The sequence below is a fragment of the Eulemur rufifrons genome, chromosome 7 (genome assembly GCF_041146395.1).
Source record: "Eulemur rufifrons isolate Redbay chromosome 7, OSU_ERuf_1, whole genome shotgun sequence".
In the NCBI taxonomy this organism is placed as follows: Eukaryota; Metazoa; Chordata; class Mammalia; order Primates; family Lemuridae; genus Eulemur; species Eulemur rufifrons.
The window spans coordinates 160,417,896-160,440,595 of NC_090989.1; the positions used below are offsets into that span (position 1 = coordinate 160,417,896).

Below are 22,700 nucleotides of genomic sequence, written 5' to 3' on the forward strand. Positions count from 1 at the left end.
TACCCTGATTTTTTTTTTAATTCTATAAAATGAATCTCTGAGAAAGAGCAAAAATATCAACTTTATTCAGCAGTCCCTATGGTAATAATGTCTTCTACGTCCCACTACCAACTTTAAGTCATTAAGCCATTTCTAAGCTTTCCTACCCACCTATAAATGCATTATAGGAAATAAGATAGCAGTTAAAACCATCTTGTTTTAAATACTATTATGAAGCCAAGATAGGTTCAATCATTGAATTCCTTATAAACTCTTAAAAATACCTGCCATTCTTACATATTTGTGATGTGCAACCCTAAGGAGGATAAATTATTAGTTCAAACTGTGTACAGAAACAGACAAATATCACTGACATAAGAAAATTATGACACCAAACAAATTAGCTGGACAATACCCTTCACTTTAAAAATACCACGTGGCCCAGGAGTTTTGCAGGGAGTGATGATGAAGCCACTGCACTCTAGCCCAGTCATTAGAGCAGGACCATTTTACAAAAAAAAAAAAATAAAAATAAATTTAAAAATAAAAATAAAAACACCTCATGAATAAAACTTAAAGTCCAAAAGTAAGTTTTGTTTAAGGCTCTAACAAAATAAAACAAGATAGCTTTATGAACCTATAAGAATGCTTTTTCTAATTACATATGCATTCATAAACAAAATATGCATAAATCCACTCACTCTCTTACCAGGTTTAAGGACTCTTGAACTATAAGCTCAGAGGGGAAAAAGCTAGGGAGATCCTTGATTCCCATCTACCTCAAGTATCTCAGACTATCATGGTCTGGAACGGTCTATTTTAAGACAAAAGCACTTCCTGCTATCTGCTCTAAATTAGGTTAAGTTTATTTCCACAGATCTCAGCCTCAGCCCATCACCTGAGCCCTGCTGACAGACCGTGTGAGCTGAGATCATCAGTATCTCCCAAGATTTAGCCAACTTAAAATATCCTTTTCTTTTTCTGATCAGCATTTTTAACTTCTTAAAAATTCTATATCACAGACTACATTTAGTTCTAAAACCCTTTCTAGAGGAAGACATGATAGGGAAGAGATCTCAAGCAAGAATCGGCTGCCCAGGAGCCAGATGTGTTGTATACAGCTAGCAATGTTGTTTAGAATTTTTGACCTAGTTGCCAACATAGAAAGGTACAGACATTTTGCATTAAAATCCAGATTCTGACTGTTCATGAAAAATCTGAATATCTGACAATGTTTAGGGTCACTTTCCTACATGGCAACAACTGGCTAAAGTCAATCAGTGGCACCCTCCAGTTTGCCATAGTCCCCTCCACTCCCTATTACCTTATAGTCAATCTGAATCCCTTTTTCCATGCTTGCCCCTATAGGCATTTAAAATTTTTTTTAATTATAAAGTTTTATGGAGGTAAAAATGTTTAGTTTACATATATTGCATTTGCACCACCCAAGTCAGAGCTACAAGCATGCCCATCCCAGACAGTGCACACCACACCCATTATGTGTGCATTTACCCATCCTCTCCTCCTCCCTCCCACCTACCCGACACCCAGTGAATGTTACGTCCATATGTGCACATAAGTGTTGATCAATTAGTACCAATCTGATGGTGAGTACATGTGGTGTTTGTTTTTCCATTCTTGTGATACTTCACTTAGAAGAATGGGCTCCAACTCCATCCAGGATAATACAAGAGGTGCTAAATCACCATTGTTTTTTGTGGCTGAGTAGTACTCCATGGTATACATATACCACATTTTATTAATCCACTCATGTATTGATGGGCACTTGGGTTGTTTCCACATCTTTGCAATTGTGAATTGTGCCGCTATAAACATTTGAGTGCAGATGTCTTAGCCATTTAAATTTTTTACCACTTCTACCCACATAAAAGATCTTAAGTAATTCATTCTCCCTCACCATGCACTTCAAGTCCATTACCCAATCTTATTAATTCTACTTCTAAAATCTCTCTTGAATCTTTTCCCTTGTTTCCACTTCTATCATCACCACTCTATTGTGCCAACATAACTCTTAAACTATCTAATATCTCCTAAAGCATCTCTAACCCCCCTTTTCTTGTGAGACAGGGTCTCCCTCTGTCATCCATACTAGAGTGCAATGGTGCAATCATAGCACACCGCAGCCTCGAACTCCTGGGCTCAAGTGATCCTCCTGCCTCAGCCTCCCAAGTAGCTAGGACTACAGGCACATGCCAGCACACTCAGCTCATTTTTTTTTTATTATTTTTTGTAGAGACAGGGTCTTGCTATGTTGCCCAGCCTGGTCTCAAACTCCTAGCCTTAAGCAATCCTCTCAACTGAGCCTCTCAGAGTGCTAAGAACACAGGCATGAGCCACTGCCCAGTCTCTCTCCCTTTTTCTTACCATCTTCTACTCTATTTCCAAAATATCAGCCAAACTGTTTTAAGATACAATTATGATCACAAAATATCTCCCCTTTAAGGCCCTTTGAAACTTCCCAATGCTCTGTGGACAAGACCAAAATCCTTCCTGTGGCCTGAGGCCCTGCAGGATCTGGCCACTGCCAACAGTCCCAGCCTCCTATCTTGCTACTCTCTCCTTCACCGACTCTGACCAGGTCTTCTTCCTGCTGCTCAGATACATCAAGTCTTTTCTCATCTCAGAGTCTTTACATGTGCTGTTTGCTTTGCAGAGCTAATTTCTATTATTTCCTGTTCCATCATCTAGATCATAGCATCAATAGCAAACCCTCTATAAGATCTATTCCATCCAAATCAGGTCTCTCAGTTATATTCTCTCAAAAAAATAATGCTTTTTTTTTTTTTTTATCATGGTACAAAAGACATGGTATCTTTTTTCTTTTTAGGAGAAGGTGACTTCATCTTCCCAGCCAAGGGTCATCTGAGTGGCCCTACTGATTAGGCTAAAGTAGGGGGACCAGGTAGCCTGGTGCCTCCAGTGAAGATAGAAGGAGACCTTTCATAACCCCATCAAGGCTGCCCCTCCTCAGACCCCTGGTTTGCAGAATGTGAAACTTTGGAGGAGAGGAATCTTGATGCACAAGGATCCTGTGGCCTTCAGGGAGGGAAGTCACTGAGGCCCAGAATTCAGAGTACGCAAGATCTGTGGGAAGGAATGAACATAGACACAACAAGGCCTGGAGTACCCAGAAAGAAAATAATTACTTTAAGAGAAGAGGGAGTCCAGGCTGGTGACTGGGACTCAAGACAAGTGACTCAGTCACCGTAGAGAAGCCCCTATGGACAAAGCATGTGAGTAAGGCTGGGAGCTTCCGGAGACCCCACCATGATGCATGGAGCCTGTGCAGTGGGGCACAACACCGTACACGGGGCTGCAACTCACGAGGAAGTCTGTGTGACCCAGGTAGGGTTTCCACTGGCAGATGCTGAGACAAGGATTTGGGTGCTGGTGGTTCCTTTACAAGGTCATCCCAGAAGTACTGAGAAGACAATTTGGCACTAAAACAAGGAAGTGAAGGAAGTCACTAGAGGGCGTATTTTCAAGAAGCTTTCTGCTGTGGGCAACTGGAAGGATCTCTGAGAGACAGTGGAGAACCAGCCTCATAGTCACACCTGGGGAAGGGCAAGGAACTCTGCAGCATGGGCTGAGGGCTGCTCCCCTGGCACTTCCAGCCTGTGCTCCCTGAGGCCAAGAGAAAGCCCTCGTGTTCCCACACAGGTCATGAGAGCTGAGGAGATGTGGGCGTGGCACCGACAGCATCTGCTACACCACACCTGGCTCACTCATGTCCAAGCTTGGCCACTGGGGAACTGGGCGGCTCTACCCTGGCAGGACCACAGAGTGGGGACCACAGAGGGCGCCAGCACCTTTCATCCTGAGGGAGATCAGCCTCAACAGCGACACCTTGTGGCAGCAAGATGCAATCACATGGTGGACTGGTTGGGCAGACCAGATTTGGGAGTGGAATTTATATCCATACATCCCCTTCACTTTGGGGCAGTGTAAGCCTGGAGGAGAGGGGAGGGGGACAGGCGGGAGGGATGACAGGAGAAGTGGGGAAGGTGGGGGGAGGTGGGAAGCCCTAGTGTAGAGACCCGGATCTTCCAGCTGACAGGTAGGTCTCAGCATTTGGGTTTAATTTAGAAAAATGAACCTGGGAACAAAGATTATTTTTCCTCTCTTAATATATTTATTCTTATTTTACTTATTTTTATAAACTGTTATTAAAGTATAACGTATATATTATTAAGGTATACCTTAATTGCACTGATTAATTTTTACAAAGTGAGCATATCTATGTTACCATCTAGACCAAGACTTAGAGCATTATCAGCATTCGAAAGCCCATCTCATGTCCAATAATCCATATATGACCCAAAAGCATTTCCATACTTCATAATTTCATATTAATATGTGCAATTACTTGTTGGGGGTCTCTCTTCCTTTCTAATATAAACCCCTACACTGCACTCCAGGTTTTAACATTCGTGCTAACACTTGTAGAGCCCAGGTCAAGAGCACAAATGGAGGTCCTGGTACCATATATCTACACATTTTAAACGTATAAATCAAGCTAATAAACTGGTAAATAGAATATTAATATGTTCTATCCTCCTTCCTTGACAAATACAGAGATGGTGAAGGTGAGGTTTGAAGTTTGAACTTAGAATTCTTAGATGCCTCAGAATTCCAGCCAAAACATGGTGGAAGAGGAAGGCCTGCCCCAGCTAACAGTTCTGGCTCACCCACACGTGGGGGGCCTCACACACGTGGACTCTGCAGCGTGCATGCTGAGCCAGTGCCAGCTATATTAGGGGTCAGCAAACTGTCTATAAAAGGCCAAACAGTACATATTTTAGGTTTTGTAAGTGTTCAGCCTCTGTCACACCTGCTCAGTTCTGCCATTTCAGCCCCAAAGCAGCCATAGACAATGTGCAACCAAATAGGCATGGCTGTGTTCCAGTAAAATTGTATGTCTAAAACAATTAGGTGGTAGTTAGATTTGGTCCATGGACAGTAGTTTGCAGACGGCTGGTCTATAATCTCACAAACAGGTGCCCCTCAGCAACCCTGGGCCTAGGGGTATGCACACTGGTAGCATAGTTTGATCCCAGGAGCATGGAACTGGAGAAAAATCCCAAGCAGACCCTGGAAGACAACTCAGGGTCATTTAGGCAGGGAGGGCACAGGCCTGTGGGTACCCAGAATGGACTCTGGAATGCCAGGCACAGGCTCCAGGTAAGGGGAGGAGTCTCAGGCATGTAGCCCCTCAGACTCCTCCCCCAGGGGAAGGTACAGTCAGAGGAGGGCCAGAGTGGGCTCCTCTTGCCCAGGCCTAAGGGAACACAGGAGCTATCCAAAACAATCTTTGAATATTGAAAGAATGAAGCTGGTGCTTTAATATCATTTTCATGTTATCATTGAAATCACTTCCATGGCAGTTATATGACAATTTTGTAATTGTAGCCAGAGAGGAGAGACACAGTGTTTTAAAAAAGGAAAGTGGAAACCTCAAAATCAGATCTGGTTGGAGTCACGTTTTTAACTTCTTGATGTGCAATCTTGAGCAAATTAGCTCACTTCTCTAACCCTCACATTTCTCATCTGTGAAATGGGGACAATATTAGTACTTTTCATAGGGACTTGGGAAAGATTAAGTGAGATGATAAAAGAAAAGTACTTAGCACAATACCTAGCACACAGCTAATGCTCAATAAAAGTTAACCTTGGTAAGCCCAAGGCTACCAGAACATGACACACTGACTTTAAACCTCTAAGTTTTCTCAGAATTCTCTCAGTTCACTAAGCTTAGCCTTATCAGACACTTCTGAGTCAAACTCAACCTGCTGTTCAAAAATTCTCAAGACATCGACCATTCTTTTAACACTAGAGAGAAAAATGGACATTTCCCCCCATGATCTGCAGGCTACAATATTATGCATCTGTAGGTATTGAAAGTCCCAATAATAGCCCATTTAATCTTTAAATACCGTAATGATGTGAATTGTCGGGGGCGGATGGGTTCAGCTTAACATAGCAGAGATTTTTCAAAAACATTTTTCCATTATTCTCCAAAAAGCTCTATGCAACACAAACACACCTAGCCAAACATCACTACTCTCTCCTCTAGTTCCCCCAAACTCATTTTGTAATTACTGTTTTCCACATGCAGATTTCACATGATTACATGTTCGGCTGCCGTGGCTCATATTTTACGGCAAGGTGCTTGAGTGAAGAGGCTGACTATATCCCATACTGCAAGGTGAGGGCTCTGCATACCCAAGTGTTAGTTAACTGTTCTAAACAATGCCATTGTTTAAATTTCAAACCCTATCAATTTATTTCAAAGTATTAAATTTAAAATCTGAAACACCTGAAAACTTTTGTCAAAGGAACAGACTATTATCTAGCATGTGGCCAAATCCATGAGTTAAAAATATAGCAAAACCCCCAAATAATAAACAGTAAAAATAAAAAATAATTTGAGATGTTAAATAAAATTAAAATAAGAATTACGGTTAATATAACATGCTGATTATAACAATGTTATTCATTGCCTCATAAAGTCTCATAAATGGAACAAATTAAGCTGGTTCCACTGAGAGATAAATAACTAAGGTTTTTAGATTCATTTTTAAAACATCTGTGCATTTCCCTTAATCTGCAAATGTAAAATGTCAATTGGCAAAGATTTAGCTATAGTATACTTACAAAAAAGAATATTCAGGAGTTATTGGGTCTTACACTAAAAAAAACCTCAATCTGTGACCTAACAGATGTTTCAGAGAAAATGACAGAAAGAAGAATAACATCTCTACCCTCTTGCCCCTAAAAATCCAATCATACAAAATTTTGCTCCATTTACAATAACATAAGGATTATGTCTAAATAGCTTTTTACTAGAAAAGAATATACACATAATCACATACAGGAGGAAAAATGTTAGCAAAGATTGTAAGCTATTAAAAAAAAAGACCACAATCAACAGCAGGGGGTGGAGCATGGCTTCAATGTGTGAATTTCAGAGACAAGCATTCATCTATGTATTCTGGAAAGAAGAGAAAGAATAAATGTTATGCCCTGACTCTGAGGTCTCTCAATAATATGGCTGATAACTGCGGAGGAGTCCCATGGGAGCCTTTAGCAAGGATCAAGTTCAGGGTGCTCAATGATACACAGAAACCCCTCTAAAAATTAAAATATAGTAAATAAGAGTAAATACATTAAATCATCAAGTAACTGAGTCAGTTCTCCCATCTATGAATGGATAGGTGAGCTTATCTAACATAAAAATAAATAAAAGGGGAAATCACCAGACATGGTTCAGATCCAGTCAACAAGTATTTCTAGAGAACAAATCTGTAATGTGGCTTCTGACATGCCAGAGACCGAAATCTCTCTATTTAAAAGAGAGTCATAGCCCCTTTATTTGGGTTTACATTAACAACTCTGATTGCTGTGCAAGGCTGCCAGGTGCTGTGAACAGGGGAAGTAGAGGCAGGCCTTTCTGGGAGTGACAGAGAGCAGTCTCAGATGGAGAGAGTCCTATGAAAGGAAGAACAGTGTAGTAACAGAGAGGGGAAATTTCAGTTTTTTAAACCTGGGCAAGAGTTGGGGATGAAGGGTAGATCCACAGTCATATATACGAAAGAATTTTCAGATCTCATGAGAACTGAGGGGTTGTTTTTGTTTCAACAATCTGAAAACAAAATGTAAGTACATTCTTGATCATCAGGGCAGCTGCATTGAATTTGAACACCAAGGTGTACCCTAAGGAATCACTGTGGGGCAGCAAGGACGGAAAGATGATGGACTGGGGCGTCTAAAGGATGTATTCTTACTGGGTGAAAGGGATGTCAAGTTCCTCAGCATGAATCAAAGTTTCACAGAAGTTGAATATTGTGAATATGGTAGGAGAACTGAGTCATCACCCAGCATACAGCAGGGTAGACCAGTTGACTGGCAAAGAACCTGCCCAACATCATATTCTAGCTACAAGCAGCAATTTAGTTAATGCAGTTAAATTAATGTTGTTAATTTGAATTAGTATCGTAATACGAAGTATATCCAATTTCTAAATTGATTTACGTTTTATAAAGGTGTAAGAGCTTAAAAATAAAACTCGCCAGCTTTATGTTGATACAATTAAATGTATCGTTACAATAACAATAATTTAAGTCAACCCTGGGGTTCCATGAGAAATTACTTTCTTTAAAAGGGATCTCATCCAAGTTTGAGAAACTTTGGCTAAGTGATTGAGCATACACTGGATTTGAGTCCTGAATCTCACATTTACTATCTGTTTAATCTTCAGCAAGTTAGCAAACCTCTCAGAGTTCAGTAAGTATCTCAGTAACAATGGCCTCAGGTGTAACAATGGCTACTTCACAAAAATAAGGTGAGTAATGATTAAATCAGAGAATGCAGAAGTGTTTAGCACAGTGCCTGGGGCTTAGTAAATACTCAGTACAACCATCATCATCTTCAATATTGACCACAGACTCATTGCGTTTTCTTAAATTAGACCCCTTATTACAATATGTTTCTTCCTCACAAGCAAAATAGGAATAACAATATTAAACATCTTGCAATGAGTCTAAAAAGGTTAAAAAGTTTGCAAAAAAAATTTTTACATGTTAAAGTAAAATTTTAGCCAATGTAATAAGTTGCATCATGTGTTCAAAATATTCACCATCTCCCCACGAGACACCTGAATGAGTATAGCTTTAATGAATTTTTAGTAAATCCTATATATACACACAGTAATTTGTCCAACTCTTATAGTAGATTGTGAGCTCTTGACGGTGGCAGTTACCTTTGACAGTCTGAGTTACCTTTATGTTCCCCCACAACACTTAATGCCTTCAAATAGCAAGCACTCAACAAATATTTCCAAATTATGGTACAATTAGTCAAGATACTCAAGTTGAAATACATATTAAGTTACCAGACAAGTTTCTTTCAGGTTCTTTCATCTCCACTTAAGATCAGGGTTCCTGATAATGGGTCACTCTTTGTACTCTATTCTCCAAAAAACAAAACACTCTTTAGATTTGTCATTTAAATTTCAAAACAATCACAAAATGCTTCAGAAGTACTTTTCCTTTTAATAAAGATTTTTTTTTTCATTTTGAGCAATTTTAACACAATTAATTTATTTTAGAAGTTTAAAGCTTTATGGAGATGGGACTGGTCGGTTGAAAGAAATGGAAAACACTGGGAGAAGGAGAAGAGGCAGTGTGAGCCTGTGACTTGGGGAGAAAACTTTGAATCTACAGTGCCTCCAGCAGAAATGCTGTTGTGTGAGCAAAGCCAGCAGCACAGGGCTATGGCATGACGGGGATCCAGAGATGTCCTGTGGCATACTGACTTTTTATTTAATCTGACCTGAATTCCCTAACATCCCAGGACCATGGTTGTAAATGGCCACTTTTTACACTGTCTTCATCCCAGTGATACCTGAATAATGTTCAAACTCCTCACCATAGCACATGGGTACATAATTAACTGTGCTTCAAGAGGAAACATTTATATAAACTAAAGGTGAATGTTGCCCCTGAGCTTATCCCTACAATCTCCCTTCTGTAGGAAAAGGGTCTTTCCTGCTTCATTGACATCTGGCTTGGCCATGTGACTTGTTTTGGCCAATGAAATGTGAGCAGAAGTAACACATGCCCTATCCAAACAGTAGCTATGAGAGCCATCTTGTGGGTAGCTGTTTTTCCTTCTCTACCATAAGAATGGCCTGTTCAAGAAAGGCTCCTTCAACCTGGGTCCTAGAACAAAGACAGCACAGAGCAGAATCATGGACAACCCATGAGAGAAAGCAGCCACTGAGATTTGGAGGTCCTTTGTTAGCTCAGCACAACCTAGCAATACCTGACTAACAACACACCCAGCTACCATGAATGCAGTGCTAAAACAAAATATTTATAACAACATTTAGGTTAAAATATAGGACAGCATTTTCTCACTGATTTATCTCTCATTTCTTTCTTCCTTTTGCCGATTACCAATCTAAGTCATGTTACCCTTTCAGGGACAGAATATCTCATGTTAGGTCTCTAGATAGATGCAAATCATTTGTAAATAATGTATTTTCAGACACCGATACATACAACCATTTTCACTGCCTCCAAATGTATTCTCTTTATCATTCCTGTGTTCTGATTTCTTTTCTGACAAATAATTACTCCTGATGGTTGGACATCAAGATGAAGGCGATCATTGAAAAGGCTCAAAGGAGCGTCAGTTCTGCTATGAGATGATACAGTTGTACAAACAGCACAAATAGTGAATGCCAGGGATGTGGGCTGGAACTCATGACTGTGTGTATGGTCAGCACAGGTATGAATGAGTGCCCGTCCTGCAACACTGCCCTGGGAAGAGTTCAGCTGTGCCTGGCCCAGGCAAACCTCACCACAGGAGGCCAAGAGAAAGGGAATCCACACACTTGCCACCTGTGATCCCATCTTACGCTGGCTTTGTGAATTCCAGATCACACCAAGTGATGTCACTGTCTTTACTTGAGCCTTCTGCAAGACAGATATCTGATTCAACCCTGATAGCTCCTTGAAGGCAAGAACATGTCTCGTTCATCTTCATATCTCAGCACTATTATACTTATAATTAAAAAGCAGCTCATTGTAAAGCAGGTAAGAGCATGGGCTTTGAGGCCAAGAGCCCAAGATTCAAATAAATTCTAGTTTCTCTATTTACTTGAATTGGGATCTTGTGAGCAGATGCTATAAATGCGTACCAATGTCTCTTTGACCTGAACATCTTAGAGTGCCCCAAGGGACTTCCCACTGCCAATATCTCTGTGTGAGGGCCTTTTTGATCCTTGAGAAGCTAGTCTTCCCTTGCAGGGGCAGGATGGAAGTGCCAGGGAATTAACCACCCTTAAAAACAGCTGACAGATATTTATATACCCATGTTCATAGCAGCATTATTCATAATAGTCAAAAGGTGGAAACAACCCAAATGCCTACTGACATTGAATGGATAAAGAAAATGTGATATATACATATAATGGGATATTACTTAGCCTTAAAAAGAAATGAAATTCTGATATATGCTACAACATGGACCAACTTTGAAAACCTTATGCTAAGTAAAATAAGCTAGACACAAAAGGACAAATTTTGCATGATATCACTTATATGAGTGATATCTAGATAGATAGAATAGTCAAATCCAGAGATGGAAAGTGGAATGGTGGTTTCCAGGGGCTGGGGGAGGGAAGAATGGGGAGTTGTTATTTAATGGGTACAGATACGGAGTTTCAGTTGGGATGATGAGAAAGTTCCGGAGATGGATAGTGGTGATGGCTGCACAACATTGTAAATGTACTTAATACTACCAAACTGTATACTTTAAAATGGTTAAAATGGTAAATTTTATGTATGTATATTTTACCAAAATAAAAAATAAATTTTTAAAAAGGAAAGAAAAAAACAACTAACCTGAGCTAGTGGTTACACATCCCTATATTCTTACCCTTCATATGAGAACATCCAAAGGCAGGTATTTTACACATTTCCTCATGGGGTTAAACTCCAGTGACCGCTACAGCAACTGAATAATGCCCCATCTATTGTCTGCCTTCTCTTACCGGTCTCATATCCTCATTCACCTACTACGGTTCCCTGTACATCCCAAATTACTGCTTGGACTAGAATACTTGTCTTAGGATCTGCTTCCGTAGAAAACTCAACTATGACACCTAGGCAAATTTCTTAAACTTCTCTAAACATTAATTTCCTCATCAAGAAAAATAACACTTAGATTATGGAATTACTGTGAACATTAAATGAGATAATTCTTGAAAGTGCTTAGCACAATGCCTGACTCGTAGTAGATACTTAATATGAGCTTCTCAAACTTCTGGTCCAATAATTATCTGCCTTTTTGACAGAAGACATATAAAATATATCTCTCAGCTTCAGGAAGAAATTAGAAATCCAAGAGCCAATAGTTTCCCATCTTCTACCTGATTAATACATCCCGGGATTTAGCAATCACCATTTAACCACAAGAGATAGTAAAAGGAACTGAAAGTCTGAATTGAACTCAATCCTTTGCCTAGAAGAGGGATGAGCCCACAAAGGAAGTTAGATAAGCTTTCCAGATACCAGCCTGACCCTCCATGGCAGACAGGTCACCACCATTCCCCTGTGACCTAGGGAATTAGAGGGTTGTGGAGTCAACTGTATACAAACTTTCTTATCTCTTTCTCTCTTTGGCTCTGAATGTACCATCTTAGCCACTAAGGGTTATGGTGAAGACTAGGATACATTTAGCGTTTTTCTAGTTCCACAGGGCACCATTCTAACCAACAAAACCATGGAATCATGAAATTCCATTGCAGTGTATCATTTGCCAACTACCATTTTATTTGCTTTGGTTTCTCTTTACTTTTGCCAGAATACATAGAGAATCATATATGCCACCTAGCAAATCAAAGGAACGGGTTACTGACTCTGGTGGACTCTCTTAAATAAGACTGATGAAAAATCCAATTTCTGTACCTTATTTTTATAGAAAATGCCTTTCTAAGATACATTATTTTAAAAGCTGAACAAACAAAAGTTGACTAAACATACATGTTAAAAAGAAGTTCTGTTCCCAAAAACAAATAAATGATAAAAATCCCCAAATTACCTCTTGCCCTTTAACATAATCCCTAAAGCTTTTCCCCAACATTTCATACATACGCAGCCTTTAACTTTATTCTTATTCCTCACAATTATACATAGTTGGCCAACTTAAGTTGACTAAAGCAAAAACCAGCCATATTGGGCATGTCTAATGGTTCAATCTTTGCCTCAATTACATTATGAGGTTCATACTTCTCCCTATATCACTGCCTACATTTTTCCATTTTCCACCTATAAAATAATGACAAAGTTCAAGAAATATTCAAGCGATTGCACAAACTCTGCTAGACAAATATGGTGGTGCTGATGAAATAAAACTACTTACTTGTCAGCAGGTAAGGTCATGATATAATAGCTCAAACTGTTCATTCATAAATTGAGGCACAGAAGTTAAGATTAACATATGAAAGGCAGTTTACATTAACATATAATGTAAAAAAGTGTAAATCATACCAAAGTAAAGTCAGAGGCAGCTGGTATCCATGGGACACGGAATAGTGCTCTAGCTCATAACCCCCAATCTTGCACATTTCAGGGAATAATTACACCATTTCCATTCATGAACTTTCTAATACCACTTTCAGAGGCTGTACACTATAAATTACTCCTAGTATTTCCCTCTATTAGCCTACCAAAGGTTTGCAGTTTCGTTCCACCCATTAACTGCAAACCTATGCAAAGATTTTAAAAAAAGATCTGTACTCTCTGTGCTCTGCTTAAAACTCACTGAAAAGATCTTGGTCCTGGACGATATTTGTAGAGATTCCCAAAATCAACTGTGCTGTGGAGTCCCGCTGCAAATCTTTTATCAGGAGATTTTTTTCCTCACCTGGAAAATGGTCTCTGAAAGTTATTAAGGCTTCATAAATTGCGATTGATCAATGAAATCAGAATGGGCACTGCTAGGATTCCCAAGGCCACAATCAATCTTTCTATTGTTCTACAGGTCTGCCACCCCCTCATCCCAGTTTCAAGCCCTGCACTCCCACAAGCACCAAAAGCAGGCAACCGTTGCCATAAAAGCAGCATAAAAGGAGAATAAAGAGAACCCAGGATCTCTGGTTGTGTCAGTCCCCTACTGGAAACTTCTTGAAGGTTAAGCTCAAGCCCCAGCTCCTAATGGCTTGCAGAGTCCTCATGCCCTGTCACACTCTCTGGCCTCTCTCACCATCCTCCACCTTTGACCAAGCTAAACTCCAGCTCTACAGGTCTACCTACTTTCACCTCCCCAAACCCTGAATCTCCCATTCTCTCACTCACCTTTGGGCCTGGCACATGCTGTTCCCACTGTTATTTGTACCATCAAGTCCAAAGCCTCCCTATTCCAGTATTTCCACTTACCCTTCACTGACACCTTGGGTGTTACCTTCTTCAGGAACCTTCCTTCACCCACGAATCTCCCAAGCCCTCCATGACAACTGGACACTCCCCCACAAAGGCACCCATTACCGCCTGCTTACTTGTCTGGAGCTCCACTAGACACCACAATCCCTGAGCCCCCCAAAATCACCTGCTCTATTTACAGTCCCCTTTGTGCCCAGAAGAGGACTGGCACGAAGCAAGCACATGCACAAATGATGAACAGATAATATAAAACAGCTTAATTCTTTGTTAATAATGTCCATCATGAAGGCACACCAGCCATTCCTGTTTTCCAGGTTAAAATATCTAATAAAATAATAGTTACTTAGTTGAACCTCAGCATGAAGAAACTGTTGTAAAAAAAAAAAAAAATCACAGATCTGGAAGAGGGCCTTTGAAGAAAGTTGGACCAGATGACAGAGAAACAGAAATCCCAAATAAGGAGAAAATAGTGGCAAAGCCAGAAAGGGAACTTAGGTCTCTTGACCCCAGGTCAGCGCTACATCTCTGTATCCAAAATAATCTGCTCTGAAGTTATTCTAAGCAACTATTCATGTTGTGAATTCAAGGTGGCCCGTCAATGCATTCAAAGCCTGTGTATAAAAAGACAGCTCTTTCTCTGCCTTAACAAAAATGGTAAAGAATTCCCCTGCGTGCCCCTGCTCACTGCTCCATGCTCACAAGCGTGATGAACAGCAGCCACCAAGACCCAGTTGCCTTTGTATCCACCCAGCATCAAACAGGACCTATTTTCAATGAGCCCATAAGAATGCCAACCTGTCCTCCATTCACTACCCAACCTCCTGCTTGCACCCAGGGAGAGGCTCCAGGAACAAGAGAGAGAAAGAGCCAAAATGGGGAACAAAGAAGGGGTAGGAGGAAACTTTGCAGCCTAGAAGGGAAGAAAAAACACACATCACCAGAAGGGAAGAAAAGACATCAAAAACTCTCTCCTGAGAGGTGAACGTGAAAGAGTCAACACCTGCCCCTTGAACCAAAGTCTTGCTTCTCGAGGTGAGGACAGTTAGCTGGAGCCAGCTGGCAGGACAGGGCATGGCTAATCTGCCTTAAACCAAGCACAGAAAGCCATCTTTCTAGGAGTTTGATACCCACCAGGATCACTGAAAAAAAAAAAAGACAGGGATCCCGGGACCAGCCCAACCTCACATCTTGCAGTGCCGCTCAACTCTCCACCCCCAGAGCAGCTCCCAGACCCCAAACCCACCTTCAGTCACCTCGGGCCCACAGAGGATGAACTTCCCAGCCTGACCACACCCACCTTGCTATAGAGAAATTCACCATATAAGAACTAATAACCACAGTGCACAACTAGGTTTAATTTCTTATATGAAACCCTGTTCTTTTGCTATAATTAGTCATACCATTTTAGCAGAAATGTCTCTCACGGTTTGCATAAGCATCTGAGTATTCTTAAAGAACAGTCACATTGCTCAATTCCCATTCAAGCTCTTGTCTTCTGACCCACTAGTTTGCTTTGAATTAATAGTTTACTCCTAATGCATTTAGGGGAATGCACTTTGCTGCTTGCAACTCATTCATACCCTGAAATCACAGAATGACAACTACCTTTGGGGGCAGAAAGCAGTAAGGCAGGAATAGAGTAGTAGTGCTACCAGACTCCGCCCTGCCCCACCACACACACACACACACGCACACACACACACGCACACACACAGGAGAATTAAGTCAGCAAAATGTGGACTCTCATGAACCATGGCAAAATAAAGCTGCTGGTATAAGGTGTCTACAAACATTGCCACTGGCCTTCGAGCCTTTGATCTACAGGGGTATCCCAGAGATGCCCTTCCAACCCATACTCTTTATCCAGTGGGGCCATAATCTCACCACTGATTTCCAAGAAAAAGTAATCACTTAGTTCCTTCCTGAAAGTGCTGGCTGCCTTTATTTCCTTTCTTCTTGCATGCTTGCTCTCTTTTTTTTTTTTTAATTTTGTTGAGTGCCCACTAGGTGCCAGCAAGTACAGAATTTCCTGGGATCTGACCAAGATGAACTCTGCTTGGCAGAGTCAATATGAGTTCAAGAACAGAGGAACTGGAACTTCAAAACAACAAATCAGGAAGATTTAAGTGGAGAATGAATACCCAAGAGATGAAGAGCAGAACTTGGGGCACAGCCCTGGGAACTGGCCAGCCAAGTGCTGAGGAAATTCAACTAGGGCAGAAGTTGAACTGACCCAAGAGAGGGGTAACCAAATATATTAGTGATTAAGTCAGTGAGGTGGTGGCCTTGAGCTTCCCCAGCTGAGGAAATGTGTAGAAAATCACACAAAGACTCAGGCCTGGCTGTAAAAGTGAGACAGCCTAGCTCTTCCTGGTGCTTTTGGCATTGACAGTGGTGGGACTTGGTGGTTGCTTCTGTTGCAATTGTGGGGCCACACATTGCTCCAACTTAGTCCAGTGATAATTTAGCAGCCTTGAGAGGCAGGCAGATGTGGGTTCAAATTCTGGCTCTGCCACAGCATTAACTCTGAGCAAGTTCTTCTGTTCCTTCATTCATTTAGCAAATATTTATTGTGTCAAACACTCTTCTTGTCATCATGGATACAGCAAAAGGCAAAAGTTCCTACCTTTATGGAGCTTATCATATTCTTTGAGCCTCAATTTCCTCATCTATAAAATGGGATAATACACTTACCTTTATAGGTAGTATGAAATGAGCAATATAAAGCACCTAGCACAGCACATAGTAAATGCTCAATAAACGGTACCCTTCATAGAACAGAGCAAACTGATCCACAACTTCCAACTGGGGTATAAGCTCTAAGTAGCAAGGAATTATCTATGGTTCACCTCTATACCTATAGTGCTTATCATAAAGTATATACTCAATAAATATTTTACAAATCAATAACTAAGTACTCAATCAATAATAGGCATTGTCATGGTAATCAATAATCATTATTTCTCTCCAAGCCACACAGATTCTATTACTTTAAAAAGCAATAGGGGCTGGGCGCTGTGGCTCACGCCTGTAATCCTAACAATCTGAGGGTATTAGGCAGGAGGATTGCTTGAAGCCAGGAGTTCAAGACCAGCCTGAGCAAAAGCAAGACCCCCGTCTCTACAAAAAATAGAAAAATTATCTGGGCATCATGGCACGCACCAGTAGTCCCAGCTACTCAGGAGACTGAGTCAGGAGGATCACTTAAGCCCAGGAGTTTGAGGTTGCAGTGAGCTGTGATGAGGTCACTATACTCCAGCCTGGGCAACAGAGCAAGACTCTGTCTCAAAAAAAAAAAAAAAAGCAATAGGGCATTAAAGGCTTTTCTTTAAGAAAGTAAGGTGCACTACACAATATGTCTTCAGACTTTTTTTTTGTTGTTGTTGTTGAGACAGAGTCTCACTTTGTTGCCCAGGCTAGAGTGAGTGCCGTGGCGTCAGCTTAGCTCACAGCAACCTCAGACTCCTCGGCTTAAGCGATCCAACTGCCTCAGCCTCCCGAGTAGCTGGGACTACAGGCATGCGCCACCATGCCCGGCTAATTTTTTCTATATAGATTTTTAGTTGTCCATATAATGTCTTTCTATTTTTAGTAGAGACGGGGTCTCGCTCAGGCTGGTCTCGAACTCCTGACCTTGAGCGATCCACCCGCCTCGGCCTCCCAGAGTGCTAGGATTACAGGCGTGAGCCACCGCGCCCGGCCAAGACTTTTTTTTTTTTTTTTACATAAAAACAGATGTTATTGAGCATAAGTATTCCAGTTCAAAGAATCTATTATTACAGAAACCTGCATGGACAGCTGAGGTAGATGCCTGCCCATTGCTTTCCTAACCAGAAAGGAAGGACAAGTTGGCCAGGCTTCAGGTTAATCCAGAAGGTACCCAAAAAGTAAGTTACATAAAATTTAGCAGATGTGTTAAAAGATGATGCATCAGTAAGGATAAACTGAAAAGTGCAGCAGAAACCAACAATCACAAGATCTCCATGGCTTAAAACAACAAAGGTCTACTTGGTCACAATATATGTCCAACTGCAGTTGACTACAAGCTTTGCTCATTTAGTGGATTCAGGGGCTGAGGCAGATGGAGGCTCCATCTCAACATGTGCTTCCATGATCATCACAGCAGTAGAAGAGAACACTGGATGGCCTCACACTGGAAATTAAACGTTCTAGCATAGAAGTGATACAAGTCACCTCCGGCACATACCTGAAGGAGAGAAACAATGGCAATGGGGAACATTAGTAGTCTCTCCCACAGACGATACTAAGACACAAGCTGTGGAATGATAAAGGGATTTGTTAAAGAGGATGATCAAATAAAATGTCTGGATAGCTGTAAGGTTCACGTAATCCTGACCAGGTATCATTTTAGAGCAGTGGCCTCAACATAAAGATGTCTAAGACAACATAAATCTGGACCCTAAATTTTCAGTACAACTCTATTTTCTATAAATATATTGAGGGTCCAGATAAACTTTTATTTAGGAAACAAAAAAGTTTTAACAGCTGAAAAAGATTTGAAAGCAACTAATATAAACCTAATCTTTTATTTTACAGACTTAAAAAGTAGTAACAGAGAAAACAAAAAGAGTGAGATCCAGAAAATGAAAATGACCCCACTCTAGCCCTCAGAAAGATCTGGAATGGTTAGCAGATGACAGGCAGAAATAAGTCCATTGACAAAGTCTGTTGTACCTCTGCAGCACCCTCTGACCTTACCCGTCCTCTCTGCTACCTCTAACTGGCACAATGCAGCCAGGCCCAGACTAAAATCATGTCATATGAGATCAGCAAGGGCTCACTAAATGGTATCAGCAATGGGTAGAAGCACCCATCCTACAGCACTAAATAGTGATTCACATGCCATTAGCAATTCTCTATATTACTCATTCCCTACTCCCTGGCAAATGGGAAGCCACCAGTAGAAGTTAATATCAACCTTCAGGAGACTTTTGTTTTATTCTCAGAAGATTACAGGTTAACAGCTGACTATGATTTATGTTCACCTGATTCCATTCTCTTCTCGCATTCCCAGCTATGCTCTGTGCTCAGCTCTCCCTCTGCCTTCATTCACACCAAAGCAGTGTGTGTCACGTACTTAAGCCTCAAGGGTGTCCCAACCTCCAGGCTCTGTCTTTTTCAATCATCTTGTACTTACTAGGCCATGAAATCAAACTCAAGCTTTTCAACCTGGAATCCAGTTGCCTCCTCAATCTTACTCCAAACCTACTTTCCTAACATTATCTTCACTATGGTACTTATCCTGCCTGGCCACAGGTGGGATGATGGACCCAAACGTCAAAATGACATTGTTTTGATCCCCAACTCCTCTACTTACTGGTTGTGTGATCTCTGGCAAGTCCTTGACCTCTCTGATTTTTGATGTTCTTACCTGTAAAATAGGTTTGATAGCATCTACTATGAGGGGCTCTTGAGAAGGTATATATCAGTGAGGGGTATGTTGGGATGCAAGTAGTAAACAGGGGCTCACATGTAAGAAGGTTTTTTGTTTTAGGCAATAAGAAGTACAGGGGAAGGGCCGGACATGATGGCTCACACCTGTAATCCCAGTACTTTGGGATACCAACGTGGGAGGATTATGTGAGGTCAGCAGTTTGAGACCAGCCTGAGCAACATAGTGAGACCCTGTCTCTGCAAAAAATTTAAGAAAAAAAAATTAGCCAGGTATGGTAGCACACACCTGTAGTTCCAGCTACTCAGGAAACTGAGGCAGGAGGATTGCTTGAGCCCAGGAGTTTGAGGCTGTAGTGAGGTATGATGATGCCATTCACTCTACCCAGGGTGACAGAGTGAGACCCTGTCTCAAAAAAAAAAAAAGAAAGAAAGAAAGAAAAAAGAAAGATCATAATAAAATATCAAGGAATAATATAAACATTGCTGAAACTGAACTGCTGGCAAGTAGGTGCTCCATGTGACAGCCAAAATGTTAGCTGACAAAAAAACAAATACATAAAAAGGCTAAAGAATGTCTCAATAAAACAGAAATGCAGATTGTATGAGTCAACCTAAAAGTGAAAGACTAACTGTTCAGGTGAATTTATGGATTCCAACACCATTCACCTAACTCATTTTTCAGGATACCTGTTTTGGCAAACCTCTACCATTGAGTTTCACCAATGGGGAGACTGATAAGGATTATGTCTTGTGGTTTTTTCAACATAATAAAACAAGAGGGCCATACTATCTTAAGAGAATAATTTTGAATATAATTATATTTAATCACTAATGAAAAAGGTCTCTTTGTAGGTAAAACAAAACAAAACAAAAAAACCCTCTAATACCTTAGGGAAGAAAAAAGCAAATTGAATGATGTTAAAAGCATTTATTCAAACAAGATTTATTCAAAACTCCAATTGGAAATTTAAGGTATCAAGAAAAATGGAAGAGCATGGATTTTGTTTTGTTTTACCTTCTTTTAAGTCATCATCATCAAGTTTAGAACTAAATTTCCATTGGGCCAAAATTGATCTACTAGACAATACACAAAGTTACTAAATTTGCCTGTTGGCGGAAGCAACAGCCTTCAAATGGAAAGGCAAATAGGCTGGTGCAAGGACAGTCAACACCACGGTGAACTCTTAAAAGGATAGGCTCTATGTATGCTAGGAGAACCCACACTTCAGACTGGACACATGCAGGCTACACAACCAAAATTTGAATTCAAGGCCATGGCCAAGGTCATGAGCTCTGGGTCAGACAAACCTGGGCTCAAGATCTTGCTGTCACATTGAACTATGGCAAGATACTTAATTCCTTTTAGTTTCCTCTTCGGTAATTTGGGGATAATAATGGTACCTATCTCACGGGGGCTCTGCAAGGTTTAAAAAGGATAATGCATGTAAAGGACCCTCCAAAGTGCTAGCATATGCAATGATGATGATGATGATGGTAACAGTAATAATACTGCCTTGACAAACCTGTCTTCCACATGAAGACCATCCTAATCAGCGTATTCTGGCTCACAATCTGTTCATGAAATGCTAAATTTACAGCATTATGTTCACATCCAGGTACAGCTTCTATAAGGTGACAGCTCCCTGGATCAACCAGTAATTTTTTTAAGTGAATTCAGGGAGAAGGGTGTTGAAAAATTAGCCTTTCACTGATAGAAAATTTAGAAGGATCTGGTCCTTCGCCCATGATTCATCCACCCATGAAAGTCTTGCTGGTGAAATCCATGACACCACCACCATTCACACCTCCCTCCTCCCCAAAATCGTGAAAGTCTTTTATTAAAGCACAGAAGCAAACCAACAAGATGGCTCACATTAGGAAAAAAGCAAACTCTTCTGCCCCTCAGAAAGAATATGGCTTGACCCCACCACCACACTGACATTCTTCAAAAGAGAACAAGGCAGCCCTCACTTCCAGAAGTTGAGTTCACTGTCAGAACTAAAAGAATCCCTTCTATTAACGTTAATCCTAATAAAGAACATTTGCCGGCTTCAAAAATATCTTACAAATCCATCCAATAGAGCCAGGAGCCAAGTACTGTATATTGAGAAACAATGTGACTTTACAAGGACAAAAGTGACCATAGGAGACAAAGTGCCACACCCTTTTCCCAGATAGCTTAACAGTAAACGGTGTCTCTTATAAAGGCTGCAATTCTGGAGGAATGGGTGAACAATTCTAACACCACCACTCCCCATTTCATTCTTTACCCAGGTCCATTTCATTTTTAAGCCAATGGCCTCAGCATCCCCAACTACTACAACTAATAATCAGGGGTCGGGGGGAGGAGGCAAGGAAACACAGGTCAAATATACTTGCTTCTAAGCCCATTTCCGAAGAGTTTTCTTCCCGCTTGTCTGTCTCTCACAGCTGGAGCCCCATACCCGGTGGAAACCAATGGTTAAGGAAAACCACTGATTTAAAGAGCCAACCAGGAAACTAACCATGACAAGTGGGAGCTGCCCTCCTCTCCCGAGCATTGATTGGCTCTTGGGGTTCCACCGGTCCTCGTTCTACCCACGTAAGTGGCAGGTGTGGCTGTCAATCTCAGAGGGAACTGACAATTCACCGCTCGGGGAGTAAATTGCCTTTCATCCAGCAAAGGCAGGTAGCCGCCTAATCGATCCTCTCCCCACAGAGCGGACCCTCCCCCTCTGGCAAGGAGAAGAGAGACCCTTAAGTACAAAATAAATAAGGCAGGGACGAACGGAGAGTTTACGAGCGCTATTTTATTATCCCGCACCAAAGCAGCCTTTAATCTTCACTGTCATAAGATGATCTTTCAAAGGCTCGTACAGTATTTTTTCTTAATTAGGTACACCCTAGGAAGTACCCTTTTTCTTGTGTAATTAGGAGATGGGGAAGAGGAGGGAAGGAATGCTGTTCAGTTTAATTTCACATCATATTCCTTTTCATACACCACCCCCTACCCCTCCCCGATAAATACGGCTTCATTTTCCCTGACAGGGATTTTTGCAAAAAACACGCTCCCCTCGGAGCCCACCCAGGCAACCAGGCACCCCACCCCCTGGGATGGGGCTCCACCTTTCTCCACTTTGTTCCACTTGGGGTTCCTCCAGACCCCCACCCCCGCGAACACTCCACCCCTCGAGGCAAGAGGGGAAGCCAGGCGAAAGAGGGGGCTCTGGAGAGAAGAAAGGCGATGGCAGTGAGAGTGCCCGCCGGAGACGGACTGCGGGAGGTGGCCGGGCCGCCGGAGCGAGCGAGCGGCGCCCGCGCGCCAGAGGGAACCGTGCACTTGTTCCAATCCAGGGGTTT

The 22,700-nt window shown here is 41.4% G+C and overlaps 1 protein-coding gene across 2 annotated transcripts in view; it reads right to left on the minus strand.

The window, feature by feature from the left end:
* Positions 1-22,700, minus strand: part of ERC2 (ELKS/RAB6-interacting/CAST family member 2) — an 887,395-nt gene that overhangs the window by 864,270 nt on the left and 425 nt on the right. The window lies entirely within an intron of this gene.